The sequence below is a fragment of the Falco punctatus genome (genome assembly GCF_963210335.1).
Source record: "Falco punctatus genome assembly, chromosome: 3".
Lineage (NCBI taxonomy): Eukaryota > Metazoa > Chordata > Aves > Falconiformes > Falconidae > Falco > Falco punctatus.
The window spans coordinates 117,879,865-117,895,407 of NC_137582.1; the positions used below are offsets into that span (position 1 = coordinate 117,879,865).

The 15,543-nt window shown below is 57.5% G+C and overlaps 1 protein-coding gene across 1 annotated transcript in view; it reads left to right on the forward strand.

Moving 5' to 3' along the window:
• The window catches only part of LOC308061137 (gap junction beta-5 protein-like), a gene marked incomplete at its 3' end in the record, with an annotated part of 151,350 nt that overhangs the window by 134,668 nt on the left and 1,139 nt on the right, over positions 1 to 15,543 (forward strand). The window contains exon 3 of the mRNA XM_080380687.1: positions 802 to 14,423. The remainder of the gene's footprint in view (positions 1 to 801; positions 14,424 to 15,543) is intronic.

Consider the following 15,543-nt stretch of genomic DNA (forward strand, 5'->3'; position numbering starts at 1 on the left):
GTGGGCTTAACAACGGCCTCAGATTCATGGCTGGGGACTCGGAGAGCAATACTCTCAAGCAGCGATGTGTGCGATGGAGTGATGGATCGGGAGAGCTGCGTGCTGGGGAGATGAAATCACTCCCATCTCTGCGACAGTGCCTGTGTTGCCCCCAGCAGGGGCTGGCTGCTCCGGGAAGGGGCTGGGGGCTTGGCCAGGTCCCCGTACCAGGCAATCCTGGTCCCCACGGAGCAGCGGGACCGGCTGGCACATGGAGCAGGACCAGGGCTGCCGCCCAGCCCATCACGTCGCCGGTGCTTTTGCTGGTTTGCTTTGCCATGAGCTGGCAGTGATTTAAAATCATCCTGTGCTAATCCATATAAATTCTTTTAATCGTGGATTTAATCTTTTAAGCATGCAGTAATTAAATTACATGCCAGTCAGAGCACATCAACGTAATGTGTGAGGTTTTCAGCCCCGTGGGCAGTGGGGGAGAGCTTCAGGACAGCCAGCCCCGTGGCAGGGACACTCGGTCACTTGCTTCCTCCGCTGTTTCCATGTCATTATTTTTTCCCCATCTCTTTTTCCCAACCCCTCGGAGATCCCGGGAGGGGAGGTGCTTCTAGAAGGTCACAGATGAGTATCGCCTACCTGAGGAACATCCCAGAAGAAGACGTTTCCTCTTGAGCCCCTTTAACCTGTCCACAAAATCTCCCCGTATCCCTCGGGAGCCTTGCTGCTCCATCAGCATCACCCTGGGCAGGAGCACGGGCTGGCCGAGCCCCGGCTGTGGAGGCACATCTCCTGCTTTTGTGTTTGCAGGTGCTGGGAGGAGGAAGAAGAGGAGGAGGAGGAGATGAAGCCCCAGCAGGAGCTAATGGCAGGGCCTGGAGTGCTCCTCTGTGTGCTGAGGTACCCTCGGAGAGCGGGAGGAGAGAGCTGCTGGGCTCCCAGTATGGGACACCTCGATGGGCTGGTGGTAACGGAGGAAAACGCTGTGACGGGAGCAGCACGTGAACAGATTAAACTTTGTGGTGAGGAAGTAGAGATGAACTGCTAGGTAGAAAGATGACTGGCTCGGGGAATGTGACAATTACTGTACTTAATATTTTTTTAACATTAAGAGCCAAATAGGAGTATATATTTAATTCATTAAAACAGTATGAAGTAGCTCCCTCCATCCCAATGCAGTTAATCGGTGCTCAGTGTCTCCTAATGAAAGGGTCCCTGTAAGGTCAGCCTGCCGCTTGTTAGCTAATCGGAGACTTATTTGTTTTGCAAATTGCTCTCCCATTTTGAACTGCTGTGCAGTAATTTCCATGGTGGGGAAGCAGGAGAGAGTTCACAGGGCTGGTTTTGAAGCCCTCAATCTGTCATTGGGAGGAGGATAAAAATAGCCTGGGAAAGAGGAGGAGGAGGCTGCTGGGTTTGTTCCAGGCAGTCCAGCCCCGTCTTCCACAGCCAGGGATGTTGGGAGCGAGGGGCAGCCGGAGGGCTGCATGGGCAGTGGCACCATCCTGCATGTGCCGGGGGACCAGGGAGCGTGTGTGGCACCAGCAACGCCGTGCCAGGCACCATTCTGCCCTTCCCAGCTCTGCCACCAGCCTCCGGGGGAGCGGTGCTGCGGGGGGTTGTGTGGTCCGTGGGGGTCCTGTTCTCTGCCCAAACACCTGCATCGTTAGCTGCGCAGAAATAAGGGATCTGTGCACAGGTGACCTGGGATCGCGGTGGCCCTGGTAGGTCTGGTAGAAGTGGCTGGGTGGGAGCAAGGGTTGTCGGGGGCAGGGATGCTGAGCACCTTGCAGGACAGCAGGCTGTGGACCAGCAGCCGCGAGGGTTTCTGCACGGAGGGTGAGCCGTGCTGGCACCCCTTCTGCGCCCACAGACCCTGAATTAGCTACCTCAACCCTTTTCCTTCTCTCCCCAAGGCAGCTGGAGGTCTGGCTGCTGTCCCGAAGCGTAACAGAGAGGTCCAGCGTATCTGGGGGTTCATTTTTTTCTCTGCAAGCTCACTTGTAAAGGAGGCATCTCCCACCACATCAGCACGAGCAAAAACCTTGCTCGAGTCAGTTATTTATTTTATGGATGTGCCCATGGGAACAAGCTGGTTGACAAGGTGTCCCTTCACATGGCGGTCCAGAGCCATCCCCCGGGACACACAGGGCACCCCCTCCCCACCCTCCTGCAGCCCCGGGGCACAGCCCAGCACATGAGGGGGCCGGGAGGGACCCTGGGCTTTGCTTTTGGGAAACAGGGAAGAAACTCAGATTTTTTTTTTTATTTTAAGTAAAAAAGCAGAGTGATGTGTAAATTGGGCTTGTCATCCATTCCTTATCAATTCATCAGCTGGGGTTCAGCAGCCCTCCCTTGTCCAGGCTGCGGGTGATGGAGAGCCTGACGGCTGTCGCTGCCAATTTCACTCGGATATTTAGAAATCAGGAGAAAGAACAAAACGCAGAAGCTCCCTGTGCTCGTGCTGGGGCTGCCCACGGCCGTGCTGGGCGGCTGCCCTGGCTCTCCGGTGACCAACCTGGGGTGCAGCTCTTTAACCGTGAACTTTTGGCAGTGGTTTTCCCCTGGTTTCAAAGCAGGAGGACCGGGAGCAGACTCCAGCTGTCCTGACTGCTCTGTTTTTGTGGCTTGGCAGTCGCTTGTACATACAGCAGTGTAGTGGTTAGGTGGGAGAAAGAATCTTTATTTCCCAATATCAAAGACAAAAAAAAAAGCACCTTTATTTTAATTTCCCTGTAAAGTAATAAAGTCTCTAGTGTAAAGAAAGCATTCCACTGAGGCAGAACTTTAGAACTTTTTCCCAAATGTCATGGAAATGGAGGAATTTCAGCAACCATTTTTATGTGCAAAAGAGAAAAGAAAGTAGGTTAATTTTAAATGGCTATATTGATGGCAGTCAGGCATGAACCTGCAGCGAGGAGCCCTGCGCCATTCCCCACCCCGTGCTGTACAGATCGGAGCGAGCTGCCCTTCTCGCGGAGCCGTTTCGCTTCAGCATCTCCCCAGGATGCTGCGGCATCCCCAGCGCAGCACGCCATAAACCCTGAACTGCGAGGGGCGAGCGAGAGGACCGAGCGTGTGATCCCCAGCACCCCGGCACTGAAACACAAGGTTCCATCTGTCAGCACAGGAGTCACCACCGAGCTTGGGGACGATGTTGAGAAGTTCCCTGGGAGTAAAGCAAGGAGTGAATTTTTACTGGACTTTTATTCCTCTGCAAGAGCCCTCAGGGCTGCTTCTGCTTTTGACATCTGGGAAGAGCTCCTGGATCCTTTGAGATAACAAAGCTGATTTCCTGCAGCTGTATCGACGAGAAGAACGTGCTAGGAAGGACCCTGGGAATAACGCTGCCTCTCCCAGCCAACTAATAACAGATGGGCTGCCTGCCATGCAAGAGACCAGAGGTGGGATCCAGCTCCACGTGAGGTGGTGGGAGGTTGGCAGAGAGCAGGCGGGTTGTCCTTCTCCCTGGCACTGGTGGTTGCAGTGAGGAGATCCTCATGGTGATGGGAGTTCAGGCAAAGCTGTGGGAGAAGGAGGGCAGGCTGCCCAGAGCCCCGGTCCCAGCGGGGCTGGGGGAGAGGTGAGGGCTTGACGTGGTGGTGGATGGAGCAGGTTGACTCCGGTGGGGTCCCTCCAGCCCAGCCCTGGGGCTGGTTGGGGGCTGCAGCCCTGGCTTGGCTCTGCTCCTGAGAGCATGGGGAGCTGGACATGATCCCAGCCTCTTCTTGGACACCTGATGCACTCTGCCAGCATCCCCAGAAACCCTGGGTTTGGTTAATTCCCGGAGCAGACCAAGAGCCAGAGCCAGCCAAGCTGGAGGCGAGGGGCAAAGGCAGCCTGGGAGGGTCAGCAACGCCTGGCTGCTGCATGGGGGAGATCCTGTAGCAGATGGGCACTGTGAGCATCACCAGGTGAGTTTGATGTCTCCTTGGGTGCTCCTCAAATGTTCTTGGTCCTTGGGATACCTCTGCTGATTCGGCTTCACATTAGCACGGATGGATCCAGGTACCTTCTGCAGGCACTTGCTGAGCTTGTGTTACGCTGCCTGGCCGGGGCAGCAGCCTTTGCTGCGGGGGCTGAACAGGCATCGGCTCTTGGCTTTTCTCCTTGCCACCAAGGCAGCTCTGCTTTCTACTCACAGAAGGTGCTAGAAGTAACTTTTATCTTCTTCCAGGGCAGCAGGGCGTAAGCCCCAGGTGACCGCTTGCCATCGTAACTCACGGTGTCTTGTTTTCTCTCACAAGGACTAGAGTTTGGGGCAAAGTTGCCCAAGCAGAAAACGGGAGTTCTCATGAGAACACAAGGAGATTTTTAAATCCCAATGACCAAAGTTTCCTCCTAGAGCCCCTTTTCACCTCTTTCCTAGGGCACAACCTCTGTTTGGCACCAACGCAGGTACATGAGCGGTCCCTCTGCTCCCGCCATCGTCTGAGCTACGGCATTTCCCACATCGAGCGTGAACCAAGGCTGACCTTCCTCTGTCCGCGAGAAGTGGCGGAGCTGGATGTAGATACATACATGAATACTATCTGTCTCCACGAGGCAGTCTCAGAGCTTGAAAGCCATCTTTGCAGGGTCATGCCCAGCAGCGTGGGGCTGGCAGCGGCTCCGTCCCTCGCTCGGCGCAGCCGGCCGGTTCCCCACGCTGCCCAAGTGATGCCGGGGCTCCGGGCTTCAATTGCAGGAGGAAGAAACGCTTCGCCTTGATCAGGAGGGATAAGAATAGCGAGCGGCAGGCGGCGGACGGTGGGGTGCAGATGAAAGGCGGCTGGCTCTCATTCTTCCCACGCCCAGGGCGATCTGCCCCTTCTTTCTTCGAGCCGTAATTGCACGCCACGCCGCAGAGAAGTGTCGCACTCCACCAAAGCCAGAGCACGGCGAGGCCAGGACTCCAGGCTCTCCGTCAATGAGCGGGGAGGCAGGGTGGATGCTTTTGATCCCACTCTTCTTCCTCTGACACACTGAAGAATTATTAGCCTCTGAGGAAGGTATTTCTCTAGCTTGAGCCTTCCCTTGCTCTGCAAAGGAGACCAACTGCTTCTCGGCCATTTCGAGCAGCAGAGCTGCCCGCGGTGCCGAGCTGTGCCGGTGGCCGGTGCAGCACCAGCTGATCTCACAGAAGATGCTCACTGGGCTCCAGGCCAAGTTCAGACCCAAATCCAACATCCCTGAGCCCTCCACAGCACCCAGCGATGGTGGATGCTTCTGTGGCCCTTCCTGGTGGCAGTCCCTGGCTTTTGGTGGCTTCTGCTCGTAGAGGTCATGCTGAAGGCAGCCTTGCCTGGGGCACCAGAGCTCTTGGAGGTATTGTGCCACCTCGGCACCAAGATTTCCAAAACTGGCAGCTGTGGTGGGGCATTGTGGCCTTCCACTTTCCTGTTTTTTCAGGTGCTTCCTCTGGCTTTGCTTTTGTTAATTTAACACACGTGCACAGAGCATAAGTGGACTCGAACCTCCCTCTCCAGCAGCTGAAATCCAATAATTACCCAGCGTAACCCACCTGGAGAAGAGTTCTCGGCTGGTCACCAAATTGTGAAGAAGTTCACTGTATCCTTTAGAGCAAGAAATTATCCTGGAGCATAAGTTATGACTCTGGCAGCCTTACAGGTACAAAAAATAAAATGAAAAGTATGGGTGAGATGGAGATTGAAATGATGCACTAGAAAGACACCTCCATCTGAGCGAAGTGTAACCGGGGGTTCCCTTTTGGATGAAGGGGACCTGGCAGCAGTGTCCAAAGGAGATGAAAGGGAAAACCCTGACACGGGTGGTCACGACAAATGGGGCTGGGGGTAGAAGAGCAGTGGGGAAGGCTGCATTGCCTCTGCAGGTTGCTTGCAGGGAGCAGTGCCCTGCAGCTCCATCCCCTTCGGCAGCAAGTTGGGGGGCTCCTGGGGGGCTGCGGGACAGTGCTGCTCGCCTCCGTGTCATCCCTGCCTTCAGGTCCAGCTCACCGAGGGTTAGAGAGGTGCCAGGTGCTCTTCAAGGAGGATCCCAGCAGAGCCTGGATCCCACGGATGGGTTACACCTGCCAGTGACAGCAAGGACTGTCTGCCCCTCAAAAGCACCCTGCAGCCCCCAGACTTCACCCTGCTCCCCCCGTTTGCCATGCCTGCCTGTCCCTGCCTCTCCCATGGGGACGGTGACAGCACGGTACAGCTGGCCCCGCTCCGGCACAGGCAGCCACAGCTCCAGCCCACGGCCAGGCTGATGGGGGGACTGAATTTCCAGCTCCTCCAGCGTCCCACTGTGCTGCACCTCCCCTAATGAATGTCACGGAGCCCTCTGTATTAATGAAGTGGCGATGAGACGTGGTGGGAGCCCTGGAGAGGTACCAGAAGGATGCGCCAGGCATGTGACAGTCGCAGGTGACAGGGGAGCATCGCCTCATCTCTCCCGGGGCAGGAATCTCACCGCTGAACTCCACTGACGCCCAGCTCTCCCTGCACTGGCGTGATGCAGTTTAGCTGAGCACAACATCATCCCTACAGCTGGTTGGTATTTTGAGGGGGGTGGGGTGGGGTGCTTTTTTGTGTTATTTTTAGGAAATGCCAATATGGATTGGGAACTTTTTTTTGGGTCTGGGAGGCAAAAGGTCAGCCTGAACAAATTTCTCAACCTGAACTGAAAATAGAGAGGGGCAAAACAGTTTGCTAGCTGTTTTCCAGACAGACCCACTCCAGCTTCAGATGGCAGCTAATTAAAGTGCTGACATTTTAAGACATGATGATGTGAAATCTCTTGCTTTGAGCCAAGTCTGGGCCCTTTTCAGGGTTCATTTCATGCATTTGCTGCCCAGAGTCCCTGGGACCAGCACAAGCAAAATAAGAGGGGTGATGGATTGTTTTTAATGTAGTATTTTTCTTAGGGCATGAGCAAGCTTTTAGCTTTTGGAGGAAAGCTGTATTGTCGGGCTGCCTAGGCAGAGAACTCCACAAAAAGCTGAGCTCTCTGGCCAAGCTGCCTGTGAAAGCATTTGAGTTTTCCCTCTGCAATGTGTTACCCTGCTTGGAGGGGGACGGGGGAGGGGGGGTCTCAGCCCCACAGGAGCGGGGGGCAGGAGCAAGAGAGCAGCCTGCACCCCAGAAACAGTAGCATCACCCCAGCAGCTCTGCCAGGAGGAAGCAGAGCGCCACGAACTCGAGCCGTGCCATTTTCCAGAGGGCTGGAGGCTTTTGGGGTACCCCTGGGAGGGGAGGAGCGGGTGGGCTGCGGCAGTGCCACGCCGTGTGCCATGCCACCAGCAGCGCGGAGGGGGGACGCAGGCTGCGAGGCCGGCGTGGGGTGGAAGGAGCGAGCTGCAATCAAGAGCTGCGTTGTGGCTGCTGGGCTGCCTGCACGACGCAGCACTCAGGAGACAAAGCGCAAAAGTCGGCTCGGCTCAGTGGGGATGCAGGAGGTGATTTGGGGGAAGGAGCTGCTCACCCTGCGGGGTGGGGGGTGATGGGGAGTGGGCTAAAGGGGAAAAGAGCCCAACTGATCCCGGCTGCTGCGAACGGTTTCTGGCTCCAACTCGGTGTTGCAGGTCTGGGGGTGCATATGTCACCCCAACAAGGGCTTGTGCCCAGGAGGGGCCTGTCCCCACCAGCCGTGGGGATACTGATGAGCACGGGAGGGGACGAGCGAGATGCAGCAGGGTGGATGGACAGACAGACAGACCCTGGCAGGCTGATCGGGAGGGAGGGGTTGACCAGGACCCAGGAGAAATAGCTGGTGGGAATGGTGGGGGGAGCACGCTGCTGAACTGCACAGTCTGGGGGCTGCCACAGGGCTGGTGGTCCTCCCCCCAGCTGTGGACATGAAGGGGCTTTGTCCAGGCACTGCTGGGGGATGGTGTCTCCCCCATAGCAGATCCAGTGACACCAGTTTGCCCACCAGCAGGCTATGCCCGGGGAGGCAGAGGGATGTGCCAGCCCCCAGGATTGGGTCCCACCGGGCTGTGAGGGGCACAGGGATCGATCCCATGGGTGGGGTCTGCAGTGCTGGGGGGAGCTGGCCCGGGGCAGCCCCCCAGCACCGGGGGTTGAAAGGTTGAGCCATCGCCTGCAGAGACCCTGCTGCTGTTGCAGCCCCAAGCTGGCTGGAGGCTACAGCTGCAAGTGATGCCCTGGGGTGAAATGCAGCGCGGGGATGCAGAGCAGGTCCCTGGCAGGTCTCTCCAGGCAAACCATCCTGTGGCCAGGGATTTGGGGCCAGAGGGCTGGCGGGTGGCAGACAGGCAGAGTCTGCCTTCTTGGGGTTCCCAGGGCACTGAGTTGGGGTAGTTTGGGGCATCTCAGCCCCTGCTGCTGTGTGAGCAAACCTGCCCATCCCCTGCCTGCTCCAGGGTTAATCCTCAGCCACCCTCCTGTGCCTGAAGCCTGTGCCTGGCTGCGGGGCTGCAGCCCCCAGGTCCCCACTCCCTGCTCCCCCACAGATCCCGCTGCCTGCCGGTAGCTGGGAAAGCCACGTGCCCAGTCTGCAGGAGAAAAACCTTCCTTTCCAGGCTGGCAGGCTCCTGGTGTCAGCAGGGGAGGGATGGGTTGACAGCAGCGTTCACCATCCCTTGCGTGGGGTGCTGGGTGCATGCACCTTATCCGGGCAGGCACCCACGGAACCCCTGACTGGCCGTGCTGGTGCCACTGGGAGCAGCTGGGCTCCGAGGAACAGCGAGCGGCCGTGTGGGCTCCAGGCCCCAGCTCACCATTGGGAGGAAAAAAAAAATAATGTTGGGAGAAACTAAGAAACTGTTTTATTAGCTCAGCAAAGAGGCTAAGCTCCGTGAGCTCAGCCACACCGCTGCACTCACCCCTGGGAAGCCAAAGGTCACACAACCGCCCCATCACAAGGCTGGTGTGAGGATGAGGACGAGCTGCAGCCTCTCCCCAGCAGAGACATTTTCTGCTCCGTCATCCTGAATTTTCTGCTCTGCTTTGCCAGACTGTTCCAGGGAAGGCGGCCGCACCGCGTGGTGCGTTCTCCCAATGCCATCTAGTGTCTGCTCTGCTGGCCCCAGACAGTTATTTTAAGACATCAGAGCTTATTTATTGCAGAATGATCTTTGAGGGCCAACGGGCTGCTCGGGCTGATTATTAACAGCGGTACCTGCAGCATGGATAGCTAACTGGTGGGTGCACGGGTTGGGCTGGGTTATTTTTTCTGTTGCTCCCATTTCACACTAAAAGCCTACCCCGGCAGGACGGAGCACAGGCCGCAATGACATGTCCAGGGTGATTAAACTCTTTCAGCCTTCAGCCACTTGTCTTGTAGCCCTGACATCACCTGAGGCTTAATCACTCAGAAAAGTGCTGTCATGTCCTATTGTCGCCGTATTGGGAGCATGACCTCTTTCCCATTTAGCTGCCATTTCAAAATAATATAACTTACCAGGGGACAGGCATGACTCAGGAGACTGGTAATAGGATATAAAGACTTTGACCTGCGGGTCGCCCATTTGAATGCCGCCAAGGTCAGCAGCAAGAGCAAAGATGTCATTTGCACGATGATTATTTGGCCAAATGACCCAATACAGGCAGAACCGGGCCCCTTCATGGCAGTCAGCCAGGGCTGGGTTGGATTCTGCTTCCACTCTGAGAGCATCCCAGGACCCCAACACCTCCCTGCCTGGGCTTTAGGACTGTGTGACTCCCCGTGGTCCCCTCCAGCTTGTCCTCCAGATTCTCCCCTTGCCATCGCTGCAGGGGCAAGGTCTGCAGACTGGGAACGCTCTTCTTTCTGCCCTCTTAGGGGCAAAGTGCCACAGCAGCATCTCCCCTCCATGCCCCGCTCGTTTGCTTCCCGGCAGAGAGAAAGGATTTGCAGGACAGGCATGCCCCGTCCCCCTGTCCCCTTCTCTGCTCCCCACCATCACCTGCCATGCCAGGTCCCTGCTAACCTCGTCCCCATCCTCAGCCACCACTGCCCATGTGACTTTATCTCCTCGCTAGCAAACCATCTCATCGAGTCAATTTGATTCCATGATTAATTAAGCTCTCCCTAGAAATGAGGTTACTCCCTGCAGTCTCACTTGTAAATGTTAGCAGATTAATGGGTTCTGGCCATGTCAGATCGCCACTGCCGGGCTGGGCTGTGGGGGGTTTGCCTGCTCTCATCCAGACAGTCCTTGAATGCAGGTTTGCTGTGGGAGAGCTTCTAAACAGACCCAGCATATCTGCAAACCACCGTCCTGGCCACGTGAAAGAAGCCTGTGCCAAGGGAAGCATTAATATCAGCAGCTCTTAGGGCAGCTTGGGGTTGATGCTGCCATGAGGCAGCAAAAAGGTCCTTTCAGCATCCCTGTGGTGGGCACCGTGGGGTGCGGCACGCGGCTGCTCTGAGCTGCAGCTGCCCGCGCCCGGCGGTACCCACGGCAGCCCCGCAGCCCCTGCACAGCATCTCTTCAGTGACGCTGGATCCAGATGCCTTCGCCAGGAGGGTGCCGCAGCCCCCTCCTCATTAGCACGCTGCCCTCACCCACTGCTGTGCCAGCAGGGTGGTTTAATTGCTGTCGGCCTCGTTAGCAGAGCCACCTTCTCACCATCCTCCTGTAATTGCATCCTCCCTCCTTCCCCAGCAGTGTTGCGTGAAGCGCTTCGGGTGAGACACACACACCCCCCCCCAGGGCCCTGTGGGACCTGTTAAAAATGGGGGCTGCACCCTTGTGCCCCTCTCCCTCCTGAGCCCGCGGCTGCGGCACTGGGGCTGTGCTGGCTCTTCCCATGCAGACGGGGGGCTGGGGGGTCGGTCCCATGGCACGTGTCCCTGAGCCACCAGCATCAGCAGGACCTTTCACCACCCTTTGCACCCCCTGCTAGAGCTGGAGGCCAGCAAAGTAGGGGTTTGCAAGTCCCGCAAGGTGCTGGCAGCGTGGGGAGGTGGTGACCTCCCCCAGCGTGAGCCCCAGGATGGGTGAGAGCAGCTGGCAGCACGGTGGGGATGGGGACACCAGGGCTGACCCAGGTACAGAGCAGTCAGCGGATGCTCACTGGACTTTTCCAGCAGTTTAGGCAATGTCCAGCCTGCTCTGTGTGTTCAGTTTTCATTGATCTGTTTGGGGTTTTTTTAATTACCTGCAAACGAGGTGCCTCCTTTGAATAGCAACGGTGCTGGGTAGCGTGAGTGGTGGCGGCTGGTCTGTGCAGACTCCCTGCCGCTCACCACCCGCTCTGTAACTTCACCCAGGACCTATTTTTCTGTATTTATCCAGCATCAATAATGGGATTCCGCCCTGCTAACCAACATCTGCATGCAACACCACTGACAGCAGAAGCAATTACTGCCGAGTTAGTGTGTAAAAGCCTTTGCCGTCATTCTGTGGTACAGATCTGAAGGAGGGCTTAAATATAAGGCTCTTTAATAAGGTGAAGACAGCCCACTGGTTTTCTGCTTGCTCTTTCACGCCGCAGGAGCCCACGGGTTGTGTCAGGGCCCAGCTGTCTGTGGGCTGACAGGTTTCCTAACCGCACCGAACGCCTCCCCTCCCTGCACCACCAGCACAATATTGCAGCAGCTGGAGGAGGCAGCAGCTCAGCACCAGCCGGTGCTGCTGGGGAGCCACTGCAGCCCATGGCTGTTTGGGCTATGTCTCCAAAACTTCCTCAGTTGGACTTTTTTTTTTTTTTTTAAACAAAAGCAAACTTTTCAGCAGAAAACCTGTCACCAGTGGTTTCACCTGATGGAAAGTGAAGCAGAGACCTTGGGACCTGCCCGGTCATTGCAGTGCCTGGGAGCTGGGTTTGCTGGGACCCTGCAAGTCCCTGGAGCTGCTGAAGCTCAGCAGATGGTCCTGGAGAGCAGCCACATGCCCGTAGGGTCCTCTTCTGAAGAGAGGACCCAGACAGTTCACTCTTCACAGCACAAATGTAAAACACATTTCCTTCCTTGACTATTATTTCTATTGTTTTTAATTCAAGCCAATAACCCCCAAACAGCTGCTGGCCACCCGGCGTGCCCCAGCCTGGTTGCTGGCATTCCCAGCAAAGGCACCTGAGCCTGGAGATGGGCTGGAGCCAGCGGGAATGCATCACCCTGTGGGGTCGGGCAGATGCTGGCAGCAGGACAGGAGATGCTTTGAAATATCACCCAGCAATGCCCTTGGCTTCCTGGAGAGCAGAACAGCCTCCAGCTGTGAAGTGACAGGAACAAGGTTTGCTGTGCTTCACATCTGCAAAATCTGTCAAGGAAGGGGCCAAGATGAAAAAAAAAAAAAAAAAAAAAAAGCTCTGAATATTGTTGTTGTTACTATTTTACAAAGTGGAAAAACTTTTCTTGCGATTCCAAAACCTTCAAGGAAAAAGCACCAGGCCAGTGGCCCGAGGAAGTGTTTTGCTTTTCTACAGCAACTTCTGTCTGACAATAACAAAACTCGGGGCTGGAGGGAGATGTCACAGGCAGGGCAGGTGGCCCCATGAGCTTTAGCGTGGTGGCATCCTCTGACGGTGGGCAGAGCGGTGGTGGTCTCCCTCGTGGCAGGCATCAGCACAAAGAGCTGGTGTGCTGGAGGGAGCCCTGTGCCTCGGGGTGTGCAGCAGGAAAACGGGCATAACCCTATTTACCTGCCTCCTCCGGAGCGGGCTGTGGTGTTTGATTCATGTCAAGAGCTTGGCTGGTGACTCCTGGATGAATGACGCTATATAAATGCAAAGCGTTATTAATATTTCATGTTGTAGTGAAAATGTACTAATGGGGCTTGTTCCTGGAAGATAAAGCGCTGCCATTAATACACCTCTGCGTCCCCAGCCCCGCGGACTCACACGGGCTGGCTGGTTTGGGCTGGCGGAGGGTGCAGCCCTCGGCACCCCCATTTTCTGCTTCTGGGAAACTGGAATTTCCAGCAGATGCCAGCGGTGGGATGGCGGCTCCGGCTGTGGGAGCTCGCTGGCAGCCCTGCCTGCTGCTCGGGAGAGGCGGCAGCAGCTCCTGCCTCTTGCTTCACCTCTCTCCCTGGCTTTCTCTCTGTTTATTTGTTTTGCGCATCAGCCAGGTATTTGCCAGGCAGATGGGGGCTGATCCCCGCTTCGCCTTGGCCGGACAGTCCTGACCAGCAGGACGTGGAGGAAAGCTGCGTGGCCACTCACCTTCTCATCCTGCCGTCAAAGCAGGGCAGGGGGGCGAGGGGGGGTCCACAGTGGCCGTGCCCACCCTCCCAGGAGGGCCATCGGGTGCTCTGCCTGGAGCCCAATGCCAGCATCAACCGCCCACCACGCCTGACAGCTCCCCAAAAGAGCGGATTTTAACCCAGAAAGCAGCACACCACGAGACCCCCTTCAGCCACCTGCAAGCTTGGGGGTGCCTGAGGCAGAACGTCCCCCCACCCACTGCTGGGTGCTGGTGGGGTGGGTGCTGCTCTGTGCCCTCCCTGCCTGCCTGGGGGGGATGCAGCCCCCCAGAGCACCTTTCCCAGCACAGCCACCGCGCAGGCATATTAAAAAAAATGAAAATGGTCTTGTTTGATTTCAAACTGCAGAACTCTTCCCAGGAGCCATCCACAAACAGTGGTAATTTACTTTACAGCTGTTTTGATTTGTTTCTCTACATTTAAAAAAAAAAAAAAAACACCAAAAAAAACCAAACAGCAGAATTGCAAATGAAACGTGTTTGCTCCTCAAATGACTCCATCTGTACCTGAGCTCTTGCACCCCACACAGCAGCACCCACTCCATGGACCCCCACCCATCTGATCCCGCACCCCTGCCCCCCTGCTCTGTGCTCCCTGCTGTGCCCCAGAGCTGTGAGCCAGGGGCCAGGCCCAAGGAGGGGGTTCTCTGAGCTGGGGGGTCATCTTGGGAGGGCTCCTGGGCTCTGGTGACGGGGAGGGGGTGATGGGGAAGAAGCTTGTACCGGCTTGCAGGTGAGGGGAGCACAGGCAAAGTGGTTAATTCATTTCTGGTGAAATAATCAACTGCCGCCCACTCACCAGAATGTGGGGAGGGAAAAAAGCTCTTAACTTATGGCCATGGTGCAAAGTTTGAGTAAAAAGGGATTATAAAGGGAGGCACTGGGCTGAGCGGCTCCCGGTGCCTGAGGCAGGGCTGCCAGGGCTTCAGCCACGTCACTGTCACTGCTGCAGGTCCAAGCAAGGGCAGGCAGGCACAAGGAGGGGATGGAAGGACTCCAGACGGTGCTGTGCACCCCAGCACCCCTGCAGCAGCGGAGGGCAGACGGCTCTGAGCACCCACCCTCCCCCGGGGTGGGGCGGCTGCTGCAGCCCTTCCCAGCACAGCAGCAGAATCGGGCCCCCGCACGCGGTGAGACAGCCCTTCGCCCCAGGAAATCTGGCAGCCCACGGGGACACGTGGGGATCTGCCTCGAACCTCGTCCCTTCCCCCTGGGAATCTTCTCCTGGCTCCCAGGAGCCCAGGGGTGACTCACGCGGTGCTGGCGCCCGTCACACTGGGAGACGCAATCCTGACCGGCAGCACCATCGGCCTCAGCACAGGGATGCCCGGCAGGTAAGCGGCGTGAAAACATTCCTCTGCTGCACCCCCTGCCCTGGTAAGGTGGGGCGGGGGCTGGGGAAGGTGCACCCAGTGCGGGGTGCACGCTGCAGACCCCGACCCAACGCCGGGGTGGTGGGCGCAGTGAGCACAGGGAAGGAGAGACGTGGGCTTTGCTTGTGTCCCTGGGGACCGACCGCCGAGGTGCCTGGGGACCACGCACGGCCACCCCAGCCCTGCCAGCAGGCGCGTTGCATGGGCCGGGCTGTGCAGAGCTGGGGGATGCACCCATCCCCGAGAGCTCTGCCAGCGAGGGGGAAGCTTCTTGTTTTGCTGACAGGTAAAATGTTTAAGAGAGTCGGTGCCAAATACATCCCCGGGAGTCTCGCTCGGCTGCAGCCCCACACCGCATGGGGTGCGTTTATCCGGCACGGTGCAATCCAGGGTCAAATCAGCTGCTCAGGGTCCTGGGGCTGGTAGGGGCTGATGAGAATATTGCAGCCACCCAGCCCTGGGTCAGCGCCTCAGCCTTGCCCTGGGCGGTGCAGCCCTGCCACTGTGCCCACTGCCTCTGCTCCCCGGTGTGCACGCTTTCTTGCTGCGCCATGCTATGCCATGCTGCGCCATGCCGTGCCATGCCGTGCCGTGCTGCACCGTGCCGTGCCACACCATGCCGTGCCGTGCTGCACCATGCCGTGCCGTGCTGCACCATGCCGTGCCGTGCTGCACCGTGCCGTGCCACACCATGCCGTGCCATGCTGCACCATGCCGTGCTGCACCATGCCGTGCCATGCCTGCCGTGGCCTCCCCCAGTGCACGGGCACGGTGCAGGTCGGTGCGGGGCTCTTCCCACGCTGCCCGGGTGGGAGAGTGGAGGCGATGGCAGCAGATTCCAGCGATGGGAGAGGACGTGGTGGTGGTAGAGCCGCAGAGCTGCTGGGTGAGTCATGCCCCGGCTGCTCCTATTTGTTGTCTTCCTGGGCCAGGCCTGGCAACGTAAGGAAAATTAATAACAAATACCTGGGCAACGAGGTGAGAGATGAGGCAGGCAGCGCAGGATGGCAGAGGGCTGAGCCGCGGAGCGTAGCTGGCGGTGGCTGAAGGATGCTTTGGCGGCAGCAGGACGGGCACGTTT